Raw genomic sequence first — 16,596 nt, forward strand, 5'->3', positions numbered from 1 at the left:
GACGAAGAAAATGAAGTTTGCCACACATGAGCACCACACCAGTCACCATGCTGAGGACCGCACCAAGCACCCTGAGAATTCATACTCACTTCTACCAAGGTCACGGATTCTTCTAGGCTCTCTGTTGCTAAGTGTACCTCATAAATTCTTCTGGGGCTCACCATGGCCTTCTTATGGATGCTGTCAGGCCCCACTCGCTTGCTCACTCGAGTTTGTTGATGGTGTAGTGGCTGGCTGCTTTATGTCCCGGGGCTCCCTCATGCCTGTGTTACCTTCTGGCTCTCTCCTTTTAGTTATGCGATCATAGTTAGTTGCCGGAGTCCCTGCTTGTACTTGGTGCAATATGTATACTGTTCCTACTTATTCAGGTGACATTGGGCATACCTAACAACCTGTGTTTTCTTTCCCTCCCCCTCCCACCCCAAATCTGTCCCTCTCAGTTACATGGAATCAACAGGAAATCTTTTGGTGGAGAGGGTGGAGACCTCGACTGGCTATCGTAGCCTGCAGGGAATCGGCTGTCAGACTTTCTGTCGCATGTCCCAGACCCGGTGAAATGTAACTGAATTGTCTTGGCCAGCCCTAAGGGTCCCATCTGCATTTCATCATTGCTGAGGAGTGTGCTCCCATCACCCAATCAAGCATCCAGCCAGAACAGGTCATGATATATTTTTTACCATATTAACATGCCATTGTTGTGTGTTATGCCTGATGTAAAGACTCTCGTCTCTGCGAGCCTACCACACAGATTTAATACTTGTCATTTTTAGGGCATACCTAACATGTGTTTTCTTTCTCTCTCTCTTCCCCCCCCCCCCCCCCCAATCTGTCCCTCTGAGTTACATGTTGGTCCTGGGATTGAGATGCTGGCCTCTTCTGCCCCTCGGACCTGCTTGGTCCATCCTGGTGCCCTGTGTCTGGTCAGAGTTTTATCGCACCGCTCCTGTGAAGGACGGCCCCATGAGGACAGTTGAGGGTTATACCTGGAGGATGCTCTGGACTCTTACAGTAATGCTTTTATGGCTGAGGACTACAGTTGTCATGAACAGTTTTGCACTCAATTTTCCATCAATGAAGAGTTACAACATCAATGAAACTGTCCTCATGTTAAAACTGTTAATATTATAGTCAGGCTGTCTGTTGTTGCCCAAATGAGGATGGGTTCCCTTTTGAGTCTGGTTCCTCTCGAGGTTTCTTCCTCATGTCATCTGAGGGAGTTTTTCCTTGCCACCATCGCCACAGGCTTGCTCATTGGGGATAGATTAGGGATAAAATTAGCTCATGTTTTAAGTCGTTCAAATTCTGTAAAGCTGCTTTGTGACAATGTTTATTGTTAAAAGCGCTATACAAATAAACTTGACTTGTGATATCTGCCCAACTGGGCCTCCCTAATTCATGTCTACACTATGTCACCTTACAGCCACAGCCCCTCCATTCCCCAACCATTAAATAATGAACATTTTTTCTTATACCTGAATCCCTGGGTCAAGTATCTGTGTTTTCAGTTCACTTGTATTCAGTCAGTTAAATCTGATAATGTTGGTATAATATAGCATACAGTAGTAGATCTGAGTAAAACAACTATGATTAACAATTCTCACCTGATTTAGTGGCACAGACATTTTTGACTGTAAAAAGATGACATTTGGCCTTTTGGCTGAATTGGTTAGCTTTTAGCAAGTGCCAATATTTAGTCAGCCAAAATATAATGAAACTCAACATTTCACATTATTCTGACTACATGCATCTAAGCTGAGAAATGAGCTCATAACTGCAAGTGTGTTCTGAATGAAATGCCTTCAAAAAGGTAGCGTTTTGAAATGGAAATGCTTCTGTGACTGGTAAAAGTAAATATGCACATGTTGAAAAGAAAAAAAAAAAGAAAAAACACACCAATGTGATATGAAGCTATGAAAATGCAACCTCTTAAACTTCCTCACTCTCCAATTGTATTGGATTACTTTTACTATTCCTGTTAGTATCATTGTTGTTGCTGAATAATTCACTGAATAACATGCTTTAAGAGTAGCAACCAAATATTAGGTTGGAAGTTTAAGGAGTTAATACATAGCATGCACTGTATGTCTTACTGGGTCCTGATCTATCAGGTGTGTGTAGTCATGAATAGATTCCAGGGCCAGACTTTGGAGCTGAGAGGACATTAGGGCAGCTACGCAGTTGAAGAAAGACTGCAGCCGTGATGGACTGGTATTTCCAGGGACCAATTTGCACTTGCTTTGTAGTAGATTTGCTGCACCTCAGGCAACCACCTATTTTACCCAAAACAGATTTTTTTCAGTATTTCAGCAGTATTAACTGTGCCGAGTTTCCCAAAAGCATCACAGCACAAAGATCATTGTTAAATGGTACAGCGAGCAGCACAATGAACACACACACTCCTAGTTAAGATGCTCTTAGGTGTTAAGAGGCTTTTGGGAAACCCACCACTGTCCTGTTGTCTTTCCCACTTATCATTAGACATCCCATCAACCCAGGTAATTTGTATTTCTTACATTTGCAACCTAATCATACATACATTTTGCAAGATAATCATACATGTGCATTTGATAAATTGAGCTGAGTGGAAGAACTTTTTTTTTGAGCATTTATCCAATTTTTGATGGACGTCTGGACAGAATGTACTAAAATTTAAGGAAAAAGGTACATTTCAGTGCCACTCAGATACCATTGTCAAGTGAGTGTTCATAAGCTAAGTCAGTGTTAAAACAAAAATAGATTAGCTTAATGCTAAACAAAAAGTTTTGCCTGGAAGGAGTCTGATTGCACGTAGAGAGTTGTCTTCTTCCTCTAATGTGGAGCATTTTGTACAATAAGCAGTCAAATTTACTCTGACACTTTCTTAAGACAACAAAGTTCCTGTTAATGCCTTTAGGTACAATGCTGTGTACTATCCTATAGAGTTTATCGATGCTTGAAGACAGGCCTTTATGCGCTTCAATACAGCATACATGTCAACCTATACGGAATGTCCGTATTTTATACGGATTTGATTCAATAAACGTAGTATACGGGCGTACAAATAAAGTTATACGATTCTTTAAAAAAAAACTTCAATATTTATTTAGAGCTATAATCAATTCCCACGATAATAAAAGGGCGCATAACATTTACAAACGTACTGTACACCACACAAAGCACAGACAGCCAGTAAAGAGTCTTATGAAATCGCGCGTTATCTCGTGGTAGCGAGAGTTCGTTCCACTTCTGATCATGCGCACACCGCATTGCGAGAATCCCACCAACTGGGAAGTAACATTTTGTTTGAAAAGCGTATTTCCACCTGAGCGACTTTCACTAGTGACTGAAAAGATTCTGAATGGGCACTCCGGCAAGATCAACACAGACACTTGCTGTGACATGCAGCCTAGTGAGGTATCGGTGCAGAGTACTAAAAAAGCTGTCATGGAGTACAATTCAGAACATTAGTGACACTTTGTGTTTTTGTCAAACATTGGAGCTTTGTATTCACTCTGAAGGTTTATTGTTATTAATATTAATTAAAAAGTAACTTGGATATATCATTGTTAATTATCATTCAAATTTTAGATAAATTATTTTAATTTGCATCTTATAAGGATTTCATAAGGGAAATACAGATTTTGGAGGTTGGTTATACAGGTTTGATTGACCAAAGGTTGACATGTATGATAGTCATGCAAGTGTCTACAGGTGTGACGTATATAACTCATCACAAAAATCACATTTGAAACTATATACCACCTGTTGCTGATTTATAATCTGTTTTTTCCTCTTGCAACTTTAGTGAATTATTGAGTTTGCAGCTCACAAATACAGGTTGAATTCTAATATTTATCTTGTTACCCAGATCCTGTATCCTCCTTCTGATGACATTAGCTGAACACTGGTCCTTGAATGTTCTGGTGACACTGATGGTATCTGGTTCTTTAACTTCCAGTGTACCAGGATGTTTACAAAGTTTAGAATTGACAAATCCTTTGATGATATTGTCAATTAATGTTTCTGGGTACTTCAGGTGTAGGAACACCTTTAAATGGTCATATCATCATTAAAATAATATAATATTCTTTGATAATATAGGATGTCACAAGCGTGTAAATGTTGCTCATAATCCTGCATCTGGTACACTGTGTGTGTGTTGTGTGTGTGTGTGTGTGAGAGAGAGAGAGAGAGAGAGAGAATGAATAGGGGAATCGACAAACTGTCCAAACATCAGAACAAAATGTTCTTGATTAAATACATGGGTTTATTATTTTTGCTCCAATAATTCCCATGTCCTTGTTCTGGTGGTGATCAACACTTGATGAATCAGATATATTATTAAGAGATGACAGGAAATCTGCCCGCTTCGTTTGCACTAACCTCACCCACTGTCGCTTTAGATTAGTGTCATTTCTTGGAAATTCGTGAACTGAATGTCTTGTTGTATATGAAGTTGAACATCCAAACACAATGCAATACTCTCCCATCATTATTTTTGTAACATTCCAACAAAAATAACCAATTATAGTAAGTAAACAAGCACAGAGTCAGACGAATGGAAATGACCCAGATAACCGGGTTTCCACGCGTGACGTCATGCGAGATTAGACCTGGAGCAAGGCTGCCTTTTTCCGGGATCCAGAAGCCACAATTTAGAGATATTTTACTATCAAGCACAAAACAAATAATTAATATTTCCCCCCTGCTTTATTAATTCATTTTGGTTGTTACTAATATATATTAATTTTAAAGCATTATGTAACAGTCCCTGATGTGAGTGGAGCACAGAAACATGGCAGGCGAGAGTTGATGTTCATACACTTTCTTATTTTGTTGGCTTTTCAGCTTTACTCACACACAGTCACACGCAACACACACACGTTCTGGTCAGGAGAGCCCCCCTTCTCTTATGCTCCACCATCCCTGCAACAAACACGCGCACACATGTTAATTGACAACAGGTATAATGACTTGGCCACTAATCTTCCCCGACCCCGCCCTCCATTCACAAACTGACACTTTGCCATGCCCCCGCTGCCACATGCCTCCACTGCCTGACTCAGGCCGGGTAGCCATCCGGCCTGCAGCAGACTCCCCCACGATGGGACAGGAAGTCCACCACCACCATCTGCGCCCCCGGCCTGTGGACCACCTCGAACTTAAATGGCTGGAGGGCGAGAGGGTGATCCGCACATTGGCATCCTTCATGCAGTGGAGCCACTGGAGGGGCACATGGTCCAAACAGAGACTGAAAGGGTGCCCCAGCAGGTAGTATTGGAGGGTGAGGACCACCCACTTGATGGCCAGGCATTCCTTTTCGATGGTGCTGTATTGCTTTCACGCATTGAGAGCTTGTGGCTGATGTACTGTACAGCGCAGGACACTTGTTGCCCTCCACCTTCTGGAACAAAATGGCCCCCAGCCCCGTCAAATGCGTCCGTCTGTAAAATAAAAGGGAGAGAAAAATCAGGGGAGTGTAAAAGTGGCCCCCCGCACAGTGCAGCTTTTACCTTAGTGAAAGCCTGTTGGCACTGCTCCGTCCACTAGACCGGATCTGGTGCTCCCTTTTTAGTGAGATCAGTCAGTGGGCTGGTGATATCCGAATAATTAGGTATGAACCTACAATAGTAACCAGCCAGCCCCAGGAATGGTCTCACCCCCTTTTCGGTCTTGGGCCTCAGGCAGGCAGCAATTGCTGCAGTCTTCTTAATTTGGGGATGCACCTGCCCATGACCCAAGTGGAAACCCAGATACTGTACTTCCACCCACCCAAATGCACACATTTTCAGGTTAGCTGTGAGACCTGCATGCCTCAGCAACTCTAGGATGGCCCTATTGGTGCCTTGGCCAATCATTGTTATAAATGATTGTCATCCAGGTACACGGCCGCATTGGCAGCGTGAGGGCAGAAGATCTTGTCCATGAACAGCTGGAATGTAGCAGGAGCCCCATTGGTGTAACCCGAATGGTGTGGAAAAGGCCATTTTATCTTGGGATAGAGGAGTCAAGGGGATCTATCAATATCCCTTTTTTTAGATCCAGTGTCAAAAGTAAGTAGCACCTAACTGATCAAGCAACTCATCAATGCAAGACACTGGGTTTGCATCAAATTTAGACACTGTTGACTTTTCTATAGTCCACACGGAACCGGACTGACCTGTCGATTTTGGGAACCAGGACCACTGGGCTGCTCCAGTCACAGTGGGACTCCTCGATTACGCCCATTTTGAGCATGGCCTTGAGTTCATTCCAAACCACCTTGTTTTGTGTTCGGGCAAGTGGTAAGGGCGGCTATGCACCACCACTCCTGGAGGCATCTCAATGTGGTGCTTTATGAGGTGGGTGCGGCTGGGAAGGGGCGAGAACACATTGGAAAATTCCTTCTGCAACTTGGCCACCTCTGCAAGTTGTGCCGGTGAGAGGTGATTTCCACAAGGGACTGGAGTGGTTCAAGATGTTACTCTTTTTACCTCCAGCCCCAGCTGCATCTTCTCTGGAACTACCAACATCAATGCCACGGGGACCCCCTTGTTCCAATGTTTTAATAGGTTGAGGTGGTAGATTTGCAATGCCCCGCCCCAATTCATTTGCCTCATCTCATAGTCGATGTCCCTGACTCACCATGTGACCTCGAAGGGCCCTTGCCACTTGGTGATTAATTTGGAGCGCGACGTGCGCAATAATACAAGTACTTTGTCTCCCAGTGTGAACTCTCTAAGGCGCGTGCCTGTCATACAGCTGGGCTTGACATTCTTGTGCCTGCCGCAAATTCTCCTGGGTTAAGTGCGTGAGGGTGTGGAGCTTTGCGTGCAGGTCAAGAACATATTGAATTTCGTTCTTACTAGGCGAAGGTCCCTCCTCCCAATTTTCCCACAGCACGTCCAAGATGCCATGCGGCTTCTGCCCATATAATAATTAAAATGCGGAAAATCCCGTGGAGGCTGTGGGACCTCTCATAATGCAAATAAAAGGGTCTCGAGCCATCCATCCTAATTATGTGCGTCTTCACTTACAAACTTCCGAATTAAATTTTTAAGTGTTTGATTAAACTTCTCTACCAAAGCATCCATTTGTGGGTGATAAACGCTGGTGCGGATAGAGTTAATCCCCAACAACTCATACAGCTCGTGCAGTGTGTGTGACATAAATGAAGTGCCTTAGTCCATCAGGATTTCTTTTGGAATCCCAATCCGGGAGATAACACAGAAGAGTGAGATACTGCGGAGAGGCACCACTTCCGGATAATGCACCAGAACTAAAACAAAGTGATATCCTCATGCTGACCAATCTAATAGCCCGACAAGATCCATAACAATTCTCTCGAAGGGGGTCTTGATTAGAGGGAGAGGATGCAAAGGCGCTTTTGGATTTACTAGTTGGCACGCCACACACCACCGACAAATATTCCCGCAAATCCCTGGCCAATAGAACCGGCTAGTGTTTTATCCCGTCCTAAGGTGTCCAGCCATGGGATTAAAGTGAGCCGCATGGAACACGAATTCCCTATGGCTATTAAGGATTAACAACCGAGTTATTTTTCACCAGTTTGAGTGTCCTGCGTCACTCAATACAGTCTATCTTTAATAATCACAAAGTACGGGAAGACGGGTGCCACATTTGGCTGGAGAGTTTGACCATTGATTACTCTCACTTGGTCAAACTCATGCTGCAGAGTCTTGTCTCGTGACTGCTCTAAAGGGAAATACTTGAGGGGATCCCCAAGAGAGGGAGGAGGGGTGGGCTGCTCCTCACTCCTTGTATCGCCCTGATGCAGTGATGACATGGACGGCTCTGTGACAGTTTCTCCAATCAATGCCATACTGGGATCCCCCCCGTGACATTTTACTGTAGGACCCACTCCCTACTACATATTCCTTTAAGGTTCGAAACCCCGGCCAATCAGTTCCCAAAATCAGGGAGTGGGTGAGATGAGGATTAACCACCGCCTTAACTCTACAGTGGTGCTTGAAAGTTTGTTAACCCTTTAGAATTCTCTATATTTCTGCAAAAATATGACCTAAAATATCAGATTTTCACAGAAGTTCTAAAAGTAGATAAAAAGAACCCAGTTAAACAAATAGGACAAAAATATTATACTTGATAATTTACTGATTGAGGAAAATGATCCAAAATTACATATTTGTGAGTGACAATAGTATGTGAACCTCTAGGATTAGCAGTTAATTTGAAGGTGAAATTAGAATCAGGTGTTTTCAATCAATGGGATGACAATCAGGTGTGAGTGGGTACCCTGTTTTATTTAAAGAAGAGGAATCTATCAAAGTCTGATCTTCACAACACATTGTAGCTTTCCCTAGGTGTGGGTGGAGCACAGAGGACGGCAGGACAGAGATCAGGTTCAACAAACAGTTTTATTGTTCCACTTTTCAGGGGACACAATAGGTTTTACGCAGACACACGCACACACACACATCAGGTGTCTGGTTCGGGAGAGATCTCCTCTGCTCTCGCTCTCCCTCCCTAAATAGGGCGCGGTCCCTGGGAAGACACACAAACACAGGTTAATTGCTCTCAGGTGAAGTGAATCTGCCACTTACCTTCCCTGACTCCGCCCTCCTGTCACAGACCGGTGCTCGACCACGCCCCCGCTGCCACATACCCCCACCGCCCGACTCAGGCCGGGCAGCCGTCCGGCCCGCAGCCGACTCCCCCCCCCTTGACGGGAGAGGAAGTCCGCCACGACCATCTGCGCCCCCGGCCTGTGGACCACCTTGAAATTAAAGGGTTGGAGCGCCAGATACCAACGGGTGATCCGCGCGTTGGCATCTTTCATGCGGTGGAGCCACTGGAGGGGCGCGTGGTCCGAACAGAGGGTGAAAGAGCGCCCCAGCAGGTAGTACCGGAGGGCGAGGACCGCCCATTTGATCGCCAGGCACTCCTTCTCAATCGTGCTGTAGCGCCCCTCACGCACTGACAGCTTCCGGCTGATGTATAGGACCGGGCGATCCTCCCCCTCCACCTGCTGGGACAAAACGGCCCCCAGCCCTCTGTCCGACGCATCCGTCTGTAACATAAAAGGGAGAGAGAAGTCAGGGGAGTGTAAAAGTGGCCCCCCACACAGTGCAGCCTTTACCTCAGAGAAAGCCCGCTGGCACTGCTCCATCCACTGGACCGGATCTGGCGCCCCCTTTTTAGTGAGGTCAGTCAGCGGGCTGGTGACGTCCGAATAATTAGGTATAAACCTACGATAGTAGCCAGCCAGCCCCAGGAACTGTCTCACCCCCTTTTTGGTCTTGGGCCTCGGGCAGGCCGCAATCGCTGCTGTCTTATTAATTTGGGGACGCACCTGCCCGTTGCCCAAGTGGAAGCCCAGATACCGTACTTCCACCCGCCCAATCGCACACTTCTTTGGGTTGGCCGTGAGTCCCGCCCGTCTCAGCGACCTAAGGATGGCCCTCAGGTGTTGCAGGTGCCGCTGCCAGTCGTTACTATAAACGATAATGTCGTCCAGGTAGGCGGCCGCATAGGTGGCGTGGGGCCGGAGGACCCGGTCCATCAGCCGCTGAAACGTAGCGGGCGCCCCAAACAGCCCAAACGGAAGTGTGACGAACTGGTGTAAGCCGAACGGTGTGGAAAAGGCCGTTTTCTCCCGGGATAATGGAGTCAAGGGGATCTGCCAATATCCCTTCGTTAAATCCAGTGTCGAGTAAAAGCGAGCCGTGCCTAGTCGATCGAGCAGCTCATCAATACGAGGCATTGGGTACGCGTCGAATTTAGACACCGCGTTGACTTTTCTATAGTCCACACAGAACCGGACCGAGCCGTCGGCCTTGGGAACCAAGACCACCGGGCTGCTCCAGTCGCTGTGGGACTCCTCGACGATGCCCATTTCGAGCATGGCCTGAAGTTCTTCCCGAACCACCTTTTTTTTGTGTTCGGGTAGTCTATAAGGGCGGCTACGCACTACCACCCCCGGGGGTGTCTCTATGTGGTGTTCTATGAGGTTAGTGCGACCGGGCAGGGGCGAGAACACATCCGAAAACTCGGCCTGCAACTGGGCGACCTCCGTGAGTTGGGTCGGGGAGAGGTGGTCTCCACAGGGGACCGGAGAGGTACGTGATGCCAAATTCCCTTTTTGAACCTCCGGCCCCAGCTCCGCCTTCTCCGGAACTACCGACACCAACGCCACGGGGACCTCCTCGTTCCAGAGTTTGAGCAGATTGAGGTGGTAAATCTGTAGCGCCCCACCCCTGTCTGTTCGCCTCACCTCATAGTCGACATCCCCGACTCGCCGTGTGACCTCAAAGGGTCCTTGCCACTTGGCGATTAATTTGGAGCTCGACGTGGGCAAGAGTACGAGTACTTTATCTCCCGGTGTGAACTCTCTAAGGCGCGTACCCTTGTTGTACAGGCGGGCTTGCCGTTCCTGGGCCTGCCGCAAATTCTCCTGAGTTAGGTGGGTGAGCGTGTGGAGTTTTGCGCGCAGGTCCATAACGTACTGAATTTCATTCTTACTCTGTGAAGGTCCCTCCTCCCAATTTTCCCGCAGCACGTCTAGGATGCCGCGCGGCTTACGCCCATATAATAATTCGAACGGGGAGAACCCCGTGGAGGCTTGAGGGACCTCTCGCACTGAGAACAGCAAGGGTTCGAGCCACTTATCCCAATTACGTGCGTCCTCACTTACGAATTTTTTAATGATATTTTTGAGGGTGCGGTTGAACCGTTCTACTAAACCGTCCGTTTGTGGGTGATATACACTGGTGCGGATCGGCTTAATCCCCAATAACCCATACAGTTCGCGTAGTGTTCGTGACATAAACGTAGTGCCTTGATCAGTCAGAATCTCTTTCGGGATTCCAACTCGGGAGATGACGCGGAAGAGTGCCTCTGCAATACTGCGTGCTGAGATATTGCGCAGAGGCACTGCTTCCGGGTATCGCGTTGCATAGTCCACTAGAACTAATATAAAGCGGTACCCTCGTGCTGACCGATCTAATGGCCCGACGAGATCCATCCCAATTCTTTCAAACGGGGTCTCGATTAACGGTAGAGGGCGCAATGGCGCTTTTGGAATGGCCGCTGGATTTACTAACTGGCATTCGCGGCATGCCGTACACCACCTACGGACATCGCCGCGAATCCCCGGCCAATAGAATCGGGTCATTATTCGGGCTAGTGTTTTATCCTGCCCTAAGTGTCCAGCCATGGGATTAAAGTGAGCCGCCTGGAATACCAATTCCCGGCGGCTCTTTGGAATCAAAAGCTGCGTGACTCGCTCTTTAGTTTGAGTGTCCTGCGTCACTCGGTATAACCTATCCTTCATAATCGCGAAGTAGGGGAAGGACGGGGTGGCGTTCGGCTGGAGCGTTTGACCATCGATTACTCTCACTTGGTCAAACGCATGCCGCAGAGTCTCGTCTCGCGACTGCTCTAATGGGAAATCCGCGAGGGATTCCCCAATAGAGAGAGGAGGAGCCGGTGGCTCCTCACCCTGACGCGGAGATGACGTAGACGGCTCCGCGACAGCTGCTCCCGCCAAAACGACACCGGGACCTCCCCCTGTCAACTGGCAGGACCCACTCTCTACTAGGCGCATCATTAAACCCCGAAATCCCGGCCAATCAGTCCCCAAAATTAACGAGTGGGTAAGGCGAGGATTAACCGCCGCCTTCACTATAAATTTTTCCCCTCTGAAAATAATATGGACCGACACCAAAGGGTAGCTGTGAATATCCCCGTGCACACACAAAACCTTCACCCCTTGTGCTCCCCCCAATGCCTCGTTTTGAACCAGGCTTTGGCGAATTGAGGTCTGATTACAACCAGAATCCACCAATGCCTGATATGTAGCCCCTTGGATACTCACCGGTATGCGATACGCTCCGGCCCGATCGAGGGCGGCCTCTGGCGCGTCGGGGATCCGAACCACCGCGCCCACTTCCATTGCTGTGCACTGCTGTTGAAGGTGGTCCGGTTCCCCGCAGCGCCAGCAAACCGGCCCGGGCTTCCCCTCTGCACCGGTGCTCTGGGGCTCACTCACCTGAGGTGGGGGAGAGACAGACACAGAAGGGAGAAACGGGAGGGCACCGCGGGTGCGGCGGGCCGGCAGGGGTGGTGCCGGCCCCCGCCTCCGCGGTGGGGGAATGGGGCGAGGACGGGACACAGAAGGAGGGGAGAGAGAGAGAGAAAGAGAAGAGGAGAGAAGAGATGTCGACATCCGCCAGATGATCCTCCGCCAGCTCGACTGCCTGATCCAGCGACGCCGGGCGGTGGCACTGGACCCACTCCGCGGCTCCTGCTGGTAAGCGGGCGATGAACTGTTCCAGTACCACCTGATCGACGATTCCCTCGGCGTCGCGATCTTCGGCCCTCAGCCACCGCCAGCAGGCGTCCCGGAGCTGCTGGCCGAACGCGAACGGGCTGCCGACTTCCTCCATCCGCAGCGCGCGGAAGCGCTGGCGCTGCTGCTCCGGCGTGCGCCCCACGCGCTGAAGGACAGCCCGGCGAAGGTCGGCGTAGGCCAGCCGGCGATCGGCGGGGAGCTGTAGTGCAGCCAGCTGCGCCTCTCCCGTCAGGAGGGGGAGGAGGCGCGCCGCGCGCTGCTCCATCGGCCACCCCGAGGCTTCAGCGACCTGCTCGAATAACGTGAAGAAAGCCTCGGGGTCATCCTGCGGGCCCATCTTAGTTAAGGTGAGGGGAGACGGGCCCGCGGCCGGAGCGCTGGTGGGCCCCGCCGACGCGAGGAGACGCCGGAACGCCTTGCGATCATCTTGCTGGGCCAGCACCAGGGCATCGAAGCGCCGCTCTTGTTCCTTTCGGAGTGTGACGAGCGCCTGGTGCTGGCTTTGCTGAGCCGTGGCGAGGGCGTGGACCAGGTCGGTGAACGGGGAGGATTCCATGGGGCTGCTGGGTTGGTGCTCCATTTTCCCGGGTTTCGGCACCACTGTAGCTTTCCCTAGGTGTGGGTGGAGCACAGAGGACGGCAGGACAGAGATCAGGTTCAACAAACAGTTTTATTGTTCCACTTTTCAGGGGACACAATAGGTTTTACGCAGACACACGCACACACACACATCAGGTGTCTGGTTCGGGAGAGATCTCCTCTGCTCTCGCTCTCCCTCCCTAAATAGGGCGCGGTCCCTGGGAAGACACACAAACACAGGTTAATTGCTCTCAGGTGAAGTGAATCTGCCACTTACCTTCCCTGACTCCGCCCTCCTGTCACAGACCGGTGCTCGACCACGCCCCCGCTGCCACACACATGTTTATGGAAATGTATCATGGCACAAGCAAAGGAGATTTCTGAGGACCTCAGAAAAAGCATTGTTGATGCTCATCAGGCTGGAAAAGGTTACAAAACCATCTCTAAAGATTTTGAACTCCACCAATATACAGTCAGACAGATTGTGTACAAATGGAGGAAATTCAAGACCATTGTTACCCTCCCCAGGAGTGGTCGACCAACAAAGATCACTCCAAGAGCAAGGCATGTAATAGTCGGCGAGGTCACAAAGGACCCCAGGTTAACTTCTAAGCAACTGAATGCCTCTCTCACACTGGCTAATGCCATGAGTCCACCATCAGGAGAACACTGAACAAAAATGGTGTGCATGGCAGGGTTGCAAGGAGAAAGCCACTGTTCTCCAAAATGAAAATTGCTGCTCTTCTGCAGTTTGCTAAAGATCATGTGACAAACCAGAAGGCTTTTGGAAAAATGTTTTGTGGATGGATGAGACCAAAATAGAACTTTTTGGTTTAAATTAAATGCATTATATTTGGAGAAAGCAAAACACTGCATTCCAGCATCAGAACCTTATCCCATCTGTGAAACATGGTGGTGGTAGTATCATCGTTTGGGCCTGTTTTTCTGTATCTGGCCCAGAACAGCTTGCCATCATTGATGGAACAATGAATTCTGAATTATACCAGCAAATTCTAAAGGAAAATGTCAGGACATCTGTCCATGAACTGAATCTCAAGAGAAGGTGGGTCATGCAGCAAGATAATGACCCTAAGCACACAAGTCGTTCTGCCAAAGAATGGTTAAAGAAAAATAAAATTAATGCTTTGGAATGGCCAAGTCAAAGTCCTGACCTTAATCCAGTCCTTCTCAAACAGTGGGGTTCGCCCCCGGGTGGGCACGCGTGTGACCCCGGGGAACATGCTTTTGCCGTACTAGAATAAAGTGTAATTGCACATCCACTACAGTAGGTGGCAGTGGCGCTCTCATTGTCAGGGTGTGCGCGGGGAGTATTAGCGCTATGGGGTAGGGGTTTTTTGCGTACACACAGCACAGAGCAGGAGATATGAAGTGCAATGAACAAACCATCAAGAGACACCATGGAAAAATATTTAACAGGGATGAAAAGAAAGGCGGAGAGAGACGGAGATAATGAGACAAACGACAGTCTCCCGAAAGCTAAGACGAGGAAATATGACGAAGATGATGATTCTTCTTCCCTTTGCAACATCTTATCTTTGTGAGACTGGCTTCTCTGCTGTTGCTGCACTGAAGACCAAGTACAGGTCCCAGCTAAACACTGAGCAAGAGCTGAGAGTTGCAGTATCATGCTTCGCTTCGAAAAGCTGTGCACTGCAAAACATGCTCATTGTAGCCATTAATTCTGACTTCATTATGATGAAAAAATATCAGCACAAATAGTTTTATTAATTTTAGTTTTGTAGGTTAAAGTGTTTGATATATTTTGCTCCTGAGTTAATGTTGCTGATCAATTTGAATTTATTATTATTTACTGATTTTATTTAATTTTATTTTTCAGTATCAAACGGGGCGCGCCCCACTATTTTAAAAGCACCGAATTAGTCGGTTAAAAATGTTTATAGTTTAAATAAGTTGTTTGTTTGTTTTTTTAATTTTGCAAATTGCAAGCACTTTGATGGACTTTAAATCTTTTCTGTTACAGACTAAAAAACAATGTTAATAAAGTTATTCTTTGTCGTAAGTTGATCTATATTTCTTTTTTGTTTTCTTTAATGTTAATAAGGATACAATGTTATGCAGAGATGTACTTATATTATAAGTACACCTAACACCATTGTTATAAGTCTTATAACAATTTTATAGACAAATTATACCATTTATAGTTGCGGCGGAGAGTGGAGGGGCGCGAAATGTTTTCTTCTTCCTGGGGGGGGGGGGGGGTAACAGAAAATAATTGAGAAGCACTGCCTTAATCCAATCGAAATGTTGTGGAAAGACCTGAAGCAAGCAGTTCATGTGAAGAAACCCACAATATCCCAGAGTTGAAGCTGTTCTGTATGAAGGAATGGACTAAAATTCCTCCAAGCCGGTGTGCAGGACTGATCAACAGTTACCAGAAACGTTTAGTTGCAGTTATTGCTGCACAAGGGGGTGACACCAGATACTAAAAGCAAAGGTTCACATACTTTTGCAACTCACAGATACGTAATATTGGATCATTTTACTCAATAAATAAATTACCAAGTATAGTATTTTTCATCTCATTTGCTTAAATGGGTTCTCTTTATCTACTTTTAGGACTTGTGTGAAAATCTGATGTTTTAGATCATATTTATGCAGAAATATAGAAATTTCGGCGTTCCGGGAACATGTCGGAGTGAGTAGCAGCAATTTGCCCAGCTATCCCAAGTCGGTTAAAATAAACTCACAAATAAATGTAATTTGACAGATGAAAACAAGGTATGAGAGGAAGAGAAAAGAGAAGCCAGAGAATCAACAAGAAATTAAACAACCGTTTTGAACAACCCGAAATGGAAGAAATCTCCGAACACGAAGCTAGCGAACACGGGATGGAAGACGCAGCGGAGAAAGTCGACGGTCAAGGCGAGGCGGGAACGCTCCGGGCCGGGCTTACCATAATCAGAAGTGACAGAGCTTAACCAAGAGCTACGACACGAGTTTACCACACTCAAAGACGAACTGAAAAGAGAAGTGAAGGAAGAAATCAGCAAATTCCGACAAGAAACTGAACGTAAGCTCACTGAGAACAACAGCGAGCTGCAGACACAAAAGATGAACATCACAAAAGCCCAGACACGCATAGCAGAGCTAGAAGAGTGGCAGGCGGACGCGAACGACACACTGACACAGATAGGGGAGCAGACAGGTCGGATGCAAGAGAAGATAACAGACCTCGAAAGCAGATCAAGGAGAAACAATATCCGTGTCTTCGGCATCCCGGAGGGGACGGAAGGGGGCTCCGCTGCCAAATACTTGGAACACCTACTAGGCACCGAACTCCAGCTGCCAGAAGGAACTAATCTCCAGATCCAAAGAGCACACAGAGCCCTCACCCAAAAACCAGGACCGGGAGCTGTTCCCAGGTCAATTATAGTCAACTTTCTACAGTCTGCGATGAAGGAAATGATTTTAAAGAAAGCGTGGCAGAAGAAAATACAGGTAGGCGGTAAACAAATTTTCTTTGACCATGACTACCCTACTGAAATCATCCAGAAATGGAAGACATGTGGGCATCAAAAAAGTGTTAAAAGAAAAGGGAATTCATTTCCAGACGCCGCTCACAAAAATACGAATTCACTGGAATGACTGTGTGAAGGTGTACGGGAGTGCCAGAGAAGCTCCACGCGACATGGAGGAAAGGGGCTACACCATGGACATGCCAGCGGAGGACACCGGAGCTGTGATGG

The sequence above is a fragment of the Neoarius graeffei genome, chromosome 13 (genome assembly GCF_027579695.1).
Source record: "Neoarius graeffei isolate fNeoGra1 chromosome 13, fNeoGra1.pri, whole genome shotgun sequence".
Classification (NCBI taxonomy): domain Eukaryota; kingdom Metazoa; phylum Chordata; class Actinopteri; order Siluriformes; family Ariidae; genus Neoarius; species Neoarius graeffei.